We start from the raw sequence: 11,086 nt of genomic DNA, 5'->3' as shown, positions 1-11,086 counted from the left end.
CAGGTACTTGTATTTTGGTGCTTTTTTAGGATTGGCATTATGAGGTTCAATCACAACTAGTGATCCTGTAAGACACTCAACAATGCTAAGCATGCTCTCCTCGGTGGGTTCTAGTTTCTTGATTGGTCTATTAAGTGCACTGAGTGACAAATCATAACTTGTTTCATCGTCACTAAGTGGGATCATGCTGACCTTGGAGGGATCCATGGCAATGCCATCTTTGGACACAATGTGTCCTAGCAGGACTCCACTAGTGATGACTACAAAAGCACACTTGGCAAGATTCAGTTTCAGCTGTGTTTGCCACCACCTTTCCAAACATAACAACAAGTGATGCAAATGTTCCATCTTTTTGCCAAAAACACTGAAGTCATCCACAAATACACGCATGAAGTCAGTGAGGTAATCATAAAAGATGTCTTGGACCATACGCTGAAAGGTTGTAGGTGCATTGCGGAGTCTGAATGTCATGACATTTGAAGCGAAGGCTTCCCATTCTGTGATGAATGCTATTTTTTCTTTGTCCTCTAGTGCCATTCTGACCTGGTTATACCCACTGAAGCCATCTAGAAGGAATAAATTTCATGTCCGCCTGGCCACTGCATCTAACACATTGAGTCTGTGTGAAGGGCAGCAGAAATGGGTCCGGTATAGTTGCAGCATTCAGTTTCCTTTAATCTACACAAACTCTTAGCTTTATTTTTCTTGGGCACGATTACAATCAGACTTAGCCAGTGAGCCTTCTCAATTGGATATATGAATCCTACTGCCAATAGCTTATCTATCTCTTCCTTTACCTGCTTGGCATAGTTGGGGTTCATTATGTACCTCTACTGTCTAATCGCAACGGCATCCTCCCTCATGTTTATCTTGTGCTGATAGAAGCTTGGGTCTATGTCTGGCATATCTGTGTAGCTCCATGCAAAGACATCCTTGTATCTGCATAACAACTCCTGGAGCTCGGTCTTCATCTATTCTTCAGCTTAGCACTGACCTTGACAATTTTGGGTTGCTTTGCACAGGTTGAGCTCTGTTAGCTCATCGTCTTGCACTCTAATGCATTTTTGTTGTTCCCTGTCCTTACATCTTAAGGCTTCCATCCATTCCTTCAACACCCTTGTTCTGACTATTTATTTTCCTCACGTGTTTGTTCACTAACCTCTTGTTGAGTTTCTGTTATTCGAGTTGTTTCCTCCTTGGGGTACATAGCCTCATTTGGCTTTTGTCTTGTTGTTTGCACATTGAATGTATCTACTATATATTCTACCATTATTCCCTCCACTCTAGCTGAAATAATGAAATCAGCCTAGATTTTCTCTGATTATTCTTTCCTCCTCATCCTCTTCTATTCCATCCAGCAGGTTCAACCCTTCCGCATGCAATGGTCTGACTGCCGGCTAGTGTGCTGACTCTAATCTTCTTCTTTCCCCTCCTGATGGTGGTAAAGCTTTCTCTCAGCCAGTCATGTTTGATTTTTCCATGTCTTATCCATGGTCTACCCAACAACATGGGATACGATTCCGAGTTGCCCTCCATTTGGAGTACCAAGAACACAATGAGGAAGTTACATCCAGCTATAGTGATCTGTTCTCCTCAGACAAGCCCGAGCAGCCTCACTGTGCGCTTTTGCTGCACAAGTCGTAGCTGGGGACTTGCCGAACACCGTATACGAGCCACGAATGGCTACAAGCATACAACCAAGAAAGCAAGCTCAACAGAATGCATAGGTGTGTCACTCACCGCTCTAACCATCACTGTGAAGGATTCCTGCGTCGCAGCAGAGTGAAGGAGGAGCCGCCGTCGCTGCTCTACCACCTCTCCACCGCCGTGCCGCTATACAGTGCTCAATCGCTCTCTCACTCTCTCTCACACACGTAGGAGAAGGAAACCAAGAGGATAAGGCAAGAGCACTCTTGTATTCAACACATGAGAATGAGGGTTTTAGGGTCACATTTGACTCTTATAGGTGACTTGGTCGTTCACACATGGGCGCCCATACATGGTCAGCCGATCCTAACCCTTATCCTATTGATATTCAAGGTGCGCCTCTCATCGGTGATCACCCAATCTCTTTATCCTTTGCATATGGTGCCGACAAGCCCGGCCCATGACTCATGGTAAGCTCGATAGGGTTGTTGTGGTAGATCGTTTGCAAAACAGGGAAGTAGAGTGAAAGTATGCTAGAATTCAAAAGATATAAAGTGTATAAATTCAAGCATGTTAGACCACAATGGATGTTGCTATGAGAACTTAGTTTAAGGGTCACATGAATGAGCTAGTGTAGCAAATTAACAGGAGTTTAAAATTATTGAAAGTAAATCAAGAGTTAGCAAGGTGTCAAAGGTTAATCAAGTTTTATAACTACCTAAGTTAAGGAAAATAATAATAAATAAACAGATGACCACACTGTGTCTACTCTAAGAACAAGTTAATACCACGAGCCTAGGGACACAAGAAACATCAGAGTTATAGGAGCCTTTTGCCTTTATTTCTTTATGCACGTGATAATTTTTAAACACAATGGCAACCTTCCTAAGGCAAAACCAACATCGATCGTGGTACCATGTTTAACACAAGGCATTATCCAGGAATCCATTAGTTCACCTTAGGCAAGGCTACCCCCTACCAACCAAGGCATCGGTCTGGAATAGAATACTCCTCGCCTACCAAGTATCAATAAGGTGATAGGCCAACATTAGAGCACATAATAGACTTGTATTGGCATTTATTGTAGGCTTTTTTTTTAAATATTATTTCTTTTGATCTTCGCTCCTGAACTGTAATGTGTTCTTGTATTCTTTCGACAAGGGGTAAAAGCTATGTCCTAGAGGTCAACACACACATGGCCAGGTGTCAAACATTAAGATGGTTTGACCCTAGACCTAAGACAATCGTATTCCAAGGTTAACTAAAGACTACATGCATTCTCAAAAATATATCCAATAAGGTTAAACTCATTAATGATTCACACTAGCACGTCAGGCAACTTCAAAAACTAAGTAGTACATTGACAATTTCCATGTGGTCATGCATTATAGTTCATGTAATTAATTGAACAGTAAAAACGAAAGAGAGTGGGTATGGAAGAATTACACCTGTATTTTGGACATCTCCTTGATTCAATGAGAAAAATGCTTGCAATTTGATGAGATATTTATGTATGAGCGTTGCGGCTATCTAAGGACTTGAAAGCGAACCCACCTCAAACTTTTCCACCTGTACAACCAACTAACAAGCACTATACCTTGAGAGGCACATCAGTGTGAGAAATTAAAGACTCGTTTAAGGAATCCAAACTAGAAAAACTTGAAAACACTAACCTACCTACGAGTCACCACACTACTACTGAGGATACGGTAAGAGGATGTTGTAGAGTCCTGGCTCTAGCCCTAAGGCTAAGCCTCTATCCGCATCATCCAAATAAATAAAGTCAACCTCAGTAGTGCCATGAGTCTCATCCGTCCATTCATCATCGTCAGATATATCGTTTTCGTTTTCCCATCCACATAAACTCATCAAGAATGTAACCATGCGAGGATAGTCATCTTGTGGAAAAGGAAAGTCTTGGGCTATCGGGGATATGTCCTCTACGGAGTAGGGGTCAGTCATGGTCAATAGGCGTATTAACCATTCTAATTCCTCAACATTTTTCTCTCTGGCTAGTACATCTATATGATCCCATTCAGTTTCAATTACAGGATAGCACATGTGAAATATCTGAGAAAGGTACAGATGATACCTCTCACCAAAGGTAGGAGTGGATGAAGTGTATGATGATCAGGCATCTGCCATATCTGTAAACACAGATATAGCATCAGTAGGTTTTTGACAGGTCAATCTAGTTCCTGAATGTATACGGATATTTCTCCTCTTATTGTGCTCTTGCTCTTTTTACTTTTCTTTTCTTTTCTTTTCTTTTCTGTGTGTGAAGCTATATATATACACCCCCTTGAATTTGGCAATTACATGGTCAGGGGAGAAGGTTAAGGAGGAAGCAATAGAATGTCGAGCGTGAGTACATGCTCCCCCTTTCCTTGGGTAGATCATATTTTCTGCAATGATGTTGCAACCTCTTGGAACCAATTTGTCCAGCGGGTCATAGGTTGTGATGTGGGCAGATAGCTTTTTATGACCCTTGTGGCCACATCCAATTGCAGAGATGGTAGTGTACGGTCCCATTGACGAATGGAGGAAATGGTTTCCGACGATACTTTTACAAAGGGAGACATAGACTCATTGGTCTCTTGTTGGGTGTTGACAAGAGTAAGTGTAGAGCATGTAGAAACTTCTATATCAGCGTGTGCCTGGCATGAGGAGCTAGAAGCTTCATGTGTCTCTCCCCTTCTTAAGCTAGGTGGTAATGATCGATATCGTTTGGGAATCCAAACGTGGTACGGAGCACTCTGTTACCTTTCCCTTACCACCACGATCTTGATTTGTCATTGGGGTGGCAACAATTGGTTTGCAAGGTTTTATAGGTGATGTAGAGGGATTCAGCTTATGTTTAGGGACCCAAATCTGGTCATTCCCCTCGTAGTACCCTTGGACTACTAATAATTTTTTAGGGATCCATCGTGATGTTACATTGCCCTTTCTTGGGTGGGTAGCTGTTTTCTTCCTACGAGGCTTCTTGTCTGTTTTCTTCCAAATCTGGTCATTCCCCTCGTAGTACCCTTGGGCTACTAATAATTTTTTAGGGATCCATCGTGATGTTACATTGCCCTTTCTTGGGTGGGTAGCTGTTTTCTTCCTACGAGGCTTCTTGTCTGAATGAGATTGAGCAGGGGAAGTAGCTGTTAACAAAGCTTTTGGGACCCATTTGTATGTACTCTTTGGCATAGTAAGCGGAGCTTTAGAAACCACCCTGCATGTTTCCACTCTTGGCGTTAAAGCGTTAGAGGGGTGGCAAACAATCAAAGATGGTTTTGCCACTGGACTTTGTGATTTTTCATTATCTAATATTTGAGTGGATGACTTAGGTGCGGGATTTTGAGCAGTCAGACCTAGTGTTGGTTCTTGCGTTGTGACTCGTCTGGTTGCTCAATCGATATTGCACTTAGTGGCCAACATCCATTTGCGCCCTAAGTTTACAATCCCTTCCATGGTACCAGCAGGCATAACCAAAAAGCTTTGAATTACAATCCCCTTGTCATAGGCAACCGGAGTGTGCAGAATTCCTGAGACAGGGGTTTTCTTCTTGTTGATACCTTTAACTTGGATAGCACTCTTGGATAAAGGTGGTTTTCCAAGTTGACACCACACTCCATATGATAGCAAATTGTGTTGAGCTCCTGTATCCAATAATGCATTATACAGCACCTCCCCGTAAGGACTCTGTAACTCAATTGGGTATCTTAGAGGTGGGTCAGATTCTAGTGAATCCTCCTCTGCCCCCTCGAAAAATACTTGTGTAATTGCCAAGTTGGCTTCTCGTTGGCGCCTAGCACGCTGTTGACGTTCTTTGGCTTCAACTCTCGCTTGTATTTTCTTAAGCTCAGCTTGTTCTTTAGCTGCCTTCTTTTGATGGATTGCATATAACTCCTCTTGGCTTAGGGGGTCATAGTATCTTTTGAATTTACTCCCATTAAGGAATCCAATGGTTTCAACTCCGTCGAGAGTCTCCACTCGGATGGTACCTTGCGGGGTAATTTCACATACTCTATACGGTCCCTTACCAGCATATTTGAGCTTCTTCTTTTCGTTTCGCACTTCATACATCAGGACTTTATCCCCAACCTTGATGTCCTTGTCCTTTAGGTGGCGATCAAACAATTTTTTCCTTCTATCCTTCTCCACAAGGGCATTGTACATAGCCAATTGTCTTTCTTCATTTAGCCGCTCAAGGATATACAGTCGCTCTACTAAGGGATTACCATCCCAACCCTCTTGAGTAGCAACACGAAGACTAGGAATGACAAATTCCCACGGCATGACTGCTTCTTGGCCATATACCATTTTGAATGGTGTGCAATTAATAGCTACTTTGTACGCAGTACGATAGGCCCATAAAGCTGTCGTAGGCTTTAGATCCCAATCCGTGCGATGAGCTTCAACTATCTTTGTCAAAATAGAGATTAAGGTCTTGTTGGTACTCTCGACTTGGGCATTCGCTTGCGGATAGTAAGGAGTAGATTTATGATGGGATATCATGAAATTTGTTGTGAGCTCCTTAATCACTTCATTTATAAAATGTGTACCATTGTTGCTCACAAGTTCAAAAGGACCGAAGCGTGTGATTATATTTTTAAAGAGGAACTTGGCTGTTATCCTTGCATCTGCCTTATGTATCGCTTTCGCTTCAGCCCATTTGGTCATATAGTCAGTGGCCACAATAATATAGCGAGATTGTGTGTTGCGGGCCGCTGGACTAATTGGACCTACAAAGTCTAAACCCCACTTTTCAAATGGTTGGTTTACTTTGATCGGATGTAGGGGCATTTGATCTTTCCGCTGGGGTTTCTTGTATCATTAGCATTCATCGCAACCCTTCACAAAGAGTGATACATCTTGGAACTTAGTGGGCCACCAATACCCCGATTGTAAGATCTTTCGTGTAGTTAAGTCTCCTGAGAAGTGACCATCGGCTACACCCATATGTGCCTCTTGCAAAATGTATAGATAATCATCCTCTCGGGCATAACGCCTAAGAACATCATCCTTTCCTCTTTTATAAAGAGTCCCGGCTATCAGGCAATAGGGTTCGCATTCTTTGATCAGCTTTCGAGCTAGATCTTTACGAAGCTCCTTAGGTGGAAAGCCATTAACCAAAAAGTTAACAATCTTCTCACTCCATTCAGGCATTGTCTCCACCATGATGAACAGGGAAGTGTCAGGTAAGTCATCATCAACTCCCGTAGTAGGAGCGTCACCATTAGGTATGCGAGACAAATGATCAGCCATAACATGTTTTTTGCCAGGTCTCACAACAACAGTGAAATCAAACTCAAGAAGAATCAATAGCCATCATGTGATTCTTTCTGTGGAGCATGGATACAACAATGCTTGATGATCCACATAGAAAACAATCTTGGTGGCAAACAAGGAGGTAATAACGAAATTTCCTTACTACATATATCATTGCCAACCCTTCTCGCTCCGTAGTGGTGTAGTTCATCTCAGCATCGTTCTGGCGGCGATGACTGGCAAAGCTAATGGGGTAGTCTAGCTTGTGTTCTCCAGGTTGAGTTAACACACACCCAATAGCAAAGTTTGATACATCAATATGCACATGGAAGAGTAAATCCCAGTTAGGCATTCTCAAGATTGGAGCACTCGCCAAGGCCTTCTTTAATAGCTCATAGGCACGGTCACATTCTTCGGTCCAAATAAACTCGATGAGAAGCTTATACAATGGTCGAGCTATCTCGGTGAAGAATAGAATAAATCTTCGATAATAACCAATGTGGCCCATAAAGCGTTGGACTCCCTTATAGTTTGTGGGTGGTGGCAATTCCAGAATGACCTTGATTTTACTCTCGTCAGTGGAAATCCCATTTTTGGACACTATATGTCCTAAGATAACTCCGTGTTTAACCCAAAATTGGCATTTGAAAGGATTCAATGAGATGCGATATAATCTACACCTTTCAAATATTTTTCGTAAACACATCAAGTGCTCATCCCAAGAGGAATGAACACAAAGATCATCTAAGAAAGCTTCACAAAAGTCCCTTAGATATTCCTTAAAGGCTGTGTTTATCAATCGTTGGAATGTTGCAGGTGCATTGGTCAAGCCAAAGGCCATGACGCGAAAGGCAAACACTCCAAACTCCGTGATAAATGCTGTTTTAGCTTGGTCCTCGACTGCAATTGTGATCTGATTGTAACCCGAGTACCCATCTAAAAAGCTATATTCCTCCTTGCCTGCCACTCTTTCAAGCACATGTACAGAATACGGCAAGGGGTAATGATCCCTTCTGGTGGCTGCATTAACCTTTTTGAGATCAACGCACACTCTGAGTTTCCCATTCTTCTTTGGTACGATGACTATCGGAGAAACCCATTCTGAGTGCTCAATAGGGTATATGAATCCACATTTTACAAGCTTTTCAATTTCCTCTTGTACAATCTTTGCATACTTAGGATTCATTGGGGGGGTAGGGACGTTGTTGCTGGACTGGTTTAGCAGTGCTAATCATTGGAATCGTGTGTTGCACCACCGAAGGTGGAACACCCTTCATATCATGATATGTCCAAGCAAATATGTCCTTGAATTCTTTAAGAAGCTTCTTAAGTGCAGCTTCTTCCGTCTTGGTGAGGTCTTGAGCAATAAAAACAAGTTTAGACTCCTCACCCGGATCTGCTAAGTCTATCTCCTTAACTACCGCAGGGCCATTGTAGACACCGCTACTCCCATTGGTAGGCGTTCGTTGGGCTTTTGTGTAGACCACTTTACGTTCCCCTATGGTGAGAATGATTTGAAATGCTCGGGTGCGAGGTGTAAGTCTACTGGTTCTTGTTGTGCCAGGCTTTTTTCTTTCAATTCCGCCTCCTTTTGTTGCTGAGCTGACTCTTTGTTTGCCGCCTTCTTGCAGTACGACTTAGTTTCGGCTTCCCTTCGATCTCTAATTGGGCGACGTCATGAGGTTGCGGAATACACCACATGACACTTTGGAGGTATTGTCCCTAATTATCCGCTAACTTCCGATGAGCGTCAATAGCTCCTACATAACTAAGCCATTCTGCAGTGGATCTCTCCTTGTTTATTGTGGTTCGCACATTAGCTCGATAGTGTTGGCGCTTATGTCTCGTTTTCTTCTTACCAAGTTTTTGATTTTTATTTCTATCAGATTCGAACTCACTTGGTCGATCTTCACTTGTGTCCCCCTCACTCTCAGATGAACTGTAGGAGGTCACTGTCCTAGGCCTTGAGCACCTTACTTCCACATTTGGGTGAATATTTGATTCATCCCCCCCATCAGGCTCAGAGTCAGTTTCTTCTTGAGATTCATGCTCAGAGTTGCATGGGTCAAAGTCTTCGCTGCTTTCAGTGTCAGTGGAGTTTGCCACTTTCTCGTCATCAGGAGTCAAGTGCATAACACCTATCATGTTTATTGGCACTAACGTTGGCATATCTTGCCCCTCAGGTGTTACCCAACTTGTGCCTCTATTTCCCCATGTGTCTATGGTTGCCGCTAGGTGTACCCAATCCATGTTATCCGACTCAGTCATACCCGATAGGACATCCATATAAGGAGAATCTTTCCCATCATCAGTCTCTTTTTTGCATGTATAGCAATACCTTAATGGGGCGGAGTGAATAGTGGTATCCGATCGATTATCAATGATAACCTTGCTTCCTAAAGGATGTGCATGACCATTCTCAAGATCAACTCGAATGACAGAGTCCTGGAATTGCAGGTAGACATGGTTTTTCGACCAATCATGCACCATTTGTGCTTCCCTCATGAAAGGACGTCGTAAGATCATTTGATATGGCATAGGATGCTTGGAGAAATCCATTACAATGAAGGTATGTCTTACCTTGTATCCCAGAACCTTGATCTTAAGGTCCCTTAACATTCCAATAGGTTTAGCTATGGTTCCGTTTGCCATCTTAACCACTATGTTTGTGACTTCGAGGTGAGGTCTCCCCATAGATTCCCAACAGTTTTTAGTCACAATGCTCACTCCAGCACCACCATCAAGGATTCCTTTTAGAGTTAATCCCTTGGGAGTGATGGGGAGGGTTGCATTAGATTCGTCACCTTCAAAGTACTGTCCCAACTTGTTAACAGGTATTTCAACGACCGAATCTTCACCTAGGTTGTGTTGTAGATCCCAATGTTCCCCTTCATCTTGAAGCGTGTCTAGTCTATCCATATTTGCAAATTGTGGTAGCCCCGCCTTTAGTTCTCCATTGAGAAATGCCCGAAGAGCTAAGAATAGCTCAGGATCTCCGTATAATTTGGATATGATCGTGGTTCTGATTTCAAAGGACATGAAATCCATTAGCTTAGACACATTCAACGGTACTTTTCGAGACATCGCCCCTAGGGACTGGTGAAGATGGAATCACTTCCTCTTCGATGGGGTCAGGCATTCCCTCACTAAACATTCTTTCAAGCAAAAAGGGTGTTTGCCCACTTCCTGATGTCCTATCCTCACTTTCTTCCTGAATGATACTAGGTATAGCTAACGGTTTATGGTTCCTGTGAGGCTGAACTAGCGTAGGAAACACTGTGTCTGGAATTTTGATTTTTCTCGGGTTTGGCTCCAGTTCTCTTTGTGTTTCTTCCACCAAACCCCTTAAGTGTTGCACTTGTTCAATCTCCTCAACTGGGTTCGGGTAAGTTCCAATCTTTTTCTTGAGGGTCTTTGGCCCACGTGGCTTGTCTTGGGGAGTCTCAGTCAGTTTGGGTGGTCGGTCGAGAGGGCATTAACTGACTTGGTTATGGGGCCGAGGAAGTTTCCTTCTGTTTCCTCTGATTTATGTATTCACTTGATTCTCCTTCGTTGAGCTCCCGAGTGAGTTTCTCCCTTAAGGTAGTGGCTTTGGTCCCCATGGTTTCTATTGAATTGGAATCATCTTCAGGATCATTCATATACACGGGGTCGTCTCCTATCCCTATGTTAGTCTTTGAACTAGGCTTGGAGCACATGGCATTAAGCGATCTCTTCCGCTGCGTTTTCTTTTTCTTTGCTCGAGCAATTGATGCAGTATCCCTCTCTTCGAGAATGTAGTTTTGATTTTGAAGCATTGACCGTGTAACTACATTCGCGGGTACGACTGGTATGGTTCCTCGTGCTGCCTGGTTGGTGACCTCAACCAAATTCAATGGCGTAATCTTGGGTGCATTAGGATTATGTGAACATTGAGCAATCAAATGATCTATGCCACAACGATTACATGTAAGTACCGGCATTCCCGATGTGCTCCCTTGATTTGGTTGCATATGAGTAGCGATCTTCTGTAGCCTATTAGGGCACTCCGCTACACGATGCGGTCTACCACACTCGTAGCATTGAAGAGGTGGTCTCCTTGCCAAGGTATTAAGGTTTTGCCCTCTTGTGGCGAGAGCAGCCGCTTGATATACAGGCTTGACTTGCCCGAAATGATCCTCCATGTAGTACTGGGGAATCATTT

Source organism: Cibotium barometz, chromosome 57 (assembly GCF_041138505.1).
Source record: "Cibotium barometz isolate CiBa-2024 chromosome 57, ASM4113850v1, whole genome shotgun sequence".
NCBI lineage: Eukaryota > Viridiplantae > Streptophyta > Polypodiopsida > Cyatheales > Cibotiaceae > Cibotium > Cibotium barometz.
This window is presented reverse-complemented; position numbering follows the sequence as displayed.